Consider the following 6,312-nt stretch of genomic DNA (forward strand, 5'->3'; position numbering starts at 1 on the left):
TCTAAAAACCTTGATATTATCAATAAACAGGAGTATGAAAAACACTAAAAATTTCTGAAATAACACACAATATTGATGAAATGAAGAAGTTACTCAATTTTCGAGATATCTCTCTCTTCTCTGAGTACAAATCTCGGAATTCTGAATTCAAAAGACTACCCCCTACATTTAAAACATTCTTACCAAAATTCACTCCTCCTAAAATCAACAGAGATCGGCTGATTAAACTGTTTCGTTCTTTGTCAGATTTATCTTTCACAATAGAAGAAGGTGACTACAGAATGCCTAGCAAAGAAGCCAAGTCAACTCCGCCAGACTGGGCACACAACAATAGACACAAGTAATTACTGTGGTCTATACGGTTTAAATGATGCAGAAATATGGACTTGTGTTAACAACAAGATCATGGAACTATACAATCTACAAGGGAAATCAATCCAAACCAAATCAGGAAACAAGCCGCAGGACATAGCAGTGACAAAGAGTGGCGATCTTGTTTATATTGACGACATCGAGAAAACTGTGAACATAGTAAAGAATACATTTATAGAAACAATGGTCAGATTAGATGAGTGGATACCTCACTACGTCTGTAGTACGTTGTCTGATGACCTACTCGTTGTCATGGACAGTGAATATGATAAACAAACAAAAGTTGTGCGTTACTCTGGGTCTAGAGAAAAACAAATCATTCAATTCGACAACGAAGGACAACAACTCTATTCATCTGGTGGATATAAATACATTACTGAGAACAGGAACCAAGATATCTATGTGTCAGACTATGAAGCCAGTGTAGTAGTGGTGGTCAATCAGGCCGGGAAACTCCGGTTTAACTACACTGATCCTTCATCTACTCATGAGAGATCATTTTGTTCAAGCGGCATCACAACATACAGCCAGGGTCGCATTTTGACAGCAGATTGTATTAACCAGTGTATCCACATTCTGGATCAGGACGGTCCGCTCCTCCGCTACATAGACAACTATGATTTACTCGGTCCATTTGATTTAAGCGTGGACACCAGAGACAACCTCTTTGTTACTTTGTGGTCAACAGGAAAAGTGACAAAATTCCAGTATTGCAAGACAAATAATGCAACTAAATAACTAAATCTCTAACCAGATGAGGGAAAAGTTACCGATTAGAAACAAAATCCGTTGATATTACAACTTACAAATAACGTGTTCACAGAAATCAAGGTTTATGACATGTAAAGGCACGTCGAACACGCTTACTGAAATCTGTCACGTGACACAGACGAGTAGAGTTATAAATAATTAAGCGAGTTCACACCAGGTAAACATCATCAATTAATAAGAAGGCCCACTGAATTTTTGCATATTTTAGAAGTGAAATATGAGCACAGAAAGGTAAATTTTTGTCCTTTTACAAACTTATAGATATTAACAAAATACATTGACACGCTAAGGAGAAAAGACCCTTAATGCGTTGGTGTATTTAAAAGGATTTCAAACGTTGAATGGAGCTAAACGTCTACGGGGATTGAGAATAATTACAGTGAATGTTTATGATAAATAATGCTGTATATCTCCGATGTAATTTTTTTTGTAGATGTAAGTCATTTAGTCTGTAAATTTTAGGTTTTTAAAGTTACTTAGTCTTCAATTTTTTTTTTACTTTCAGAGATATGTAAAAATATTATCGGGAGTTTATTTAACTTTAAGAGATTAAGATTTGGTCTTATATTTTTATAATTTTGGTATTAAACTATTTACTGACATATAATTGATTAATGGTCATATATTTAATTTATATCCGAAACAGACTTTACAATGTCTCTTTTTGGATTCTTATCAATTATACTGTTTAATCATGCTAAGCATTTGATTTGTGTCACATAATTAGAATTATGTTTGAATTAGACTCTACATACTAGTTGAAAATTAGCAGGATCTCTGACAGTATTTAGTGTCTAACCAGTCAAGCAATGAGAACAACAATAAGTATTTACAATCTTTATCTATATATAAAATCAATAAATTTACAAATATACACATCACACACACATAAAAAATATTAACAAAAAAAATGTTTCTAATATCTGATTCGTCAATGTCCTATGGTGGTATATTGGACAGCAGTGTCCCTCCAGTGTTCCTCCAATGTGTCCTCCTTCGGTACCACGTCCTAAGATGACGGCTTCCGTCCACCGGCTTCCAGCGTAGTAAGTGAATACTCGAAGGAGGTTACACGGGTGGTAAGATGTTCAATACCGGAACACTGGTGACTATGGCCGAATCATCACTGGGACATTGCTGGAGCCTTGCTGGAACCTTTTAATTATATATAAATAACAATATTTTCAATTAAACGTTTCACTTTCACAATATACTTATTTACCTAATTACCACAACTGCACGCCATACAATCACACCGAACAATACTCGCTGTGAAAAACCGTTAAGTGTATCAGACCCCTTAACGTATCAAGCACAGTCACAGTTAAGCGTATAAGACCTCTTAACATGCAATATAGTTAAGTGTATAAGACCCCTTAACATCACAAAACAGTCAATGTATGACCAATAAGGCCGTATAAGACTACGAAATATAAACTCACAAATAAACTAGCAAACCACGCTTGTCACACAAACGCACCATAACTCTACGGTAAATAAACAAGTACTATGTAAAACGTTAACACGAAAATACTATCGAACACGTATAAGAACAGTTACCTAAAGTCTTAAATATTACAAACAAGACTAAAGTATAAGGAAAAACGAACTTACCCCTAATGGAGATTGTTACCGTAAAAAATACGTTTAGCTATACATCGTGTTACTACTGCAGTGCGTGCTAATGGACCCCTGCTCACTGACCAAAAACATGGGTATTTATAGCATCATAGTAAACAAATAGAACAGTCCGAGTATAGTCCAATATTGACCAATACCTGAATTGACAAAATCTGAGGCACCAAAAAGGATATAACATAGAATAAAAATCAGAGGTACCCTACAGGAAAATAGTAAGCATGAATAAATCTATTGATTGTGACACTGATATCTGTGCAGAAGTTCAAATGTTTGTATTTCAACCACTTCAAAAGCCATGAAATATATAAGTTTAACAGCATCAAAAATAACCAGTAACCCGATAAAATGTTTTTTTTAATGATTTATGCGATTACGAAGATATCGACATTTTAGAAAAACTTAAACATCGTTAGTTTTTTATTGACAATGACAGCATGGACTTAAAAGAAACGGATTGTTTGTTTTTAGAAACTAAAATGACACTTTTGGTCACTTTCTTGTATATATTTAATGAAGAAGGAATTATTCTTTAAATATTAGGTGATCAAACACGGTCATCTCTTTGTTTGAGTTGAAGCAGTTGAAAAACTTCTAACATGTTTAGCTCAACATGCGATGGATTTCAAATTGGGATATTCCACTGTAAATTCTCATCCAACGTGACGTCATAATTAAACATAACCTTGGTTCAGGTGGATGAATGACTTAAAATGAAAAGGAAAAAAAATCATTAAAATTGTAGAGTTATAAACGTGAAACATTTAATGCTGTTTCAATGTTTTCATTAATTCATAAAAATTGTTCATTCCTTTTTAATGGACTTTTTTCATGCGTAGAGCTGTTGAGGTCTTGTACAGTAAATATGCTGTGCGACTCGCAATTATAATGTTTACAAAAGATTGAGGTATTACAAAAGATATCCATGGAGAGAGAGAGATAAAATATAATAGACGATATTTATTTTTTATATATTTGTTCAATTCCATCATTCAACATATCTTTGTAATGCTTGTGCCTTCTACGCAAGACAATGTTTGTAAATAAATAAAAATAACAATTAAAGAATACCTTGATTTTTTTTAGAGGGCATTGAATCTGATGTCTTTTGGAAACAAATTCTAGGAAAAATAGCAGGCATAATAAGACGTTTCTAGCAAAATGGATTGCAGAAGATGCCGCATCCTACTCTAATATTACTACAAAGATGTAACTTTAAATGACTTAATTTTGATGGTAAGATGTAGTATTGAAACATACTGTAGACGTACTTTTGTCCGCGTGGTATTAATTTACGCTATGAACGCGGACACAAATATTCCGCGGAATTTTTTCCCAGTGTACTTAAAGTGCATTTTGGAATGAAATTTTAAAATTGCTTTACATGAATAAGGATAATTGGAAGTTACTACATTCTATACATGTAACACTTGCATATACGTGTACCCAGTGTATATCGTTTTTATCTATGCAAACTGTCAAATTTGTATTGAGAATAACTTAATAAATAATTTAATCTCCTAAAGATTTGAATTTTCTGTAAATTTACTTGCATGAAATTTAAACTTCTCCCAGCTTGAGATAACGGCACGTGTCAGACGACAAATAGCCCCAAGCGGGTCTGTCTTTCAATGACCCAATTAACTACATGCTAAGACCCGTGTTTTTACCAGTGTTTACTGCAATTTTTAGATGCCTTTGTGCTCTGACTTTTAAGTGATAAAACTGATCAACTCATAGTTTAAACTACATGTGAACCCATAAATTGACAGTTACTATTAATTAAAGACGTGGTGTTTCACAAGACGATTTTAGCCAGCGTCGTTACATCTTGACGGCTAACTAATGACTACCGATCAGTCCACAACCGATAATTACTGTTCACAGTGAACAGTTCTTACAGTTTAAGTCCAAAGTTGAACAAATTCTAGGTAATGAAAGTCGCTCAGAACCAAATTTAATAATGATTATTCAAATAATTTTTTTTTTTCATTCAAAGAATCCGCGTAAATTTTTACCCGCGGATTAAATTGATATTGTGATTCCGCGGAATTATGACCCCGTGGAAAAAAATACGTCTACAGTAACTGAAAATAAGAATGTAAATAAATAAATGTTACTATGAGCCACATATTGATATTGCAATTTGTTGGATGCAAAATCGCAAATTCAGTACTTTCGAAATTCATTCACGAATTATCGGGGTGTCTGAGGTCATAGCTGTGGAGCAGCTGTATTACGTATGCAATAGGAGTATTGTGGCATAGTTCAGATTTGCTAATTTGCTAATGTTATTTTTTTTTATCAGTATCAGGCCTAACAAAAAAATATGTTTGTTTACGGTTTCCCGACCGACCCTATATTTAATCGCCGACCCTAATTGTTTTTATCCATCGTTAGAAATCCGGAAGTCACACGTGGGTACGTTTAACTTTTATATTCATCTTAATCGGTCAAGCGTTTGAAATCGAAATCGAAAGTGAAAAAAAAACATGGTGACAATATCTACGTCCACATGTTCTCTGCAGTTTGAAGAATGCGCACACATAAAGCAAATGCAGTTAATATCGGCATTGCCGAATAACATGACATTTATCCAGGTGTTCGATCGATAACATGGGGGAAATGAAAAGGTTCCCGATTTTGAAGTACGAGGCAAACAACATGGAGGCAGGATAGTTTTGACCACAGGAGTCGGCGATTTTATCAATTTCTTGAAAATAAATGAGAAACTGGCATAATCCTACCAGTGAGCTTCGTGAGCGTAGCAAGCGAAGCGACAGGATGGCAACGAGTTTTCTAGATTTTCTTATTTCGATATCCAACCGATATTATACACCAGACATCCGTGGTGTTATCTTATCAATTTCTTAAATTTATTTCCCTAAAATTATCCTCAAAAATCATTTTAAATCCATTTTTGCACATCTCTATCATGGCCATGTTTGATGCTTGTGATGTGCAATATCATGGTTTTTTTTAAAATAATGGGTGTCTGTTTTGTATAAAAACTTAGCATATCGAGCCATTTTCAAGGAACATTCTGCATAAAAATATATAGTCTGTTGCTCTATTGATACTATTACTAGGTCAGGCGCAAATCGAAAATTAATCCCCAGGGGAGATCTCTACTAAGCATGTTAATTGTTGCAACAGCAGACATCAACTATTTTTTGTATTGTCTTATTTATTTCTAGAACACATTTTATCCACCAATTAATGAAGATAAAGTTTAAAATCAATAAACCTCTAGATTTTATATTTGATTACAAGTACCTAGATTCTATAAAATAGACTATAAATACGAGGCACGATTTTTACTACGAAACTGAAAGGGTCAAATAAAACCACGTGGTCTAAAATTTAAATGACAATAACATTCACAGGGGTGCATGTGGCAAACAAAAGTAAGCATGACACAATGGCAAAACAGTTTTGTATTATCAGTTTGCGAGGGTTGTTCGGAAATTATTGAGACATTTACTCTTATTCTTTAAGGAAAAGAGATAAACCTTTGAAATTTCACCAAAA

The 6,312-nt window shown here is 34.0% G+C and overlaps 1 pseudogene; it reads left to right on the forward strand.

Moving 5' to 3' along the window:
* LOC128180653 (uncharacterized) lies at nt 1-1,110 on the forward strand (annotated as a pseudogene).
* The last annotated feature ends 5,202 nt before the right edge of the window (nt 1,111-6,312 follow it).

The sequence above is a fragment of the Crassostrea angulata genome, chromosome 4, assembly GCF_025612915.1.
Source record: "Crassostrea angulata isolate pt1a10 chromosome 4, ASM2561291v2, whole genome shotgun sequence".
Lineage (NCBI taxonomy): Eukaryota > Metazoa > Mollusca > Bivalvia > Ostreida > Ostreidae > Magallana > Magallana angulata.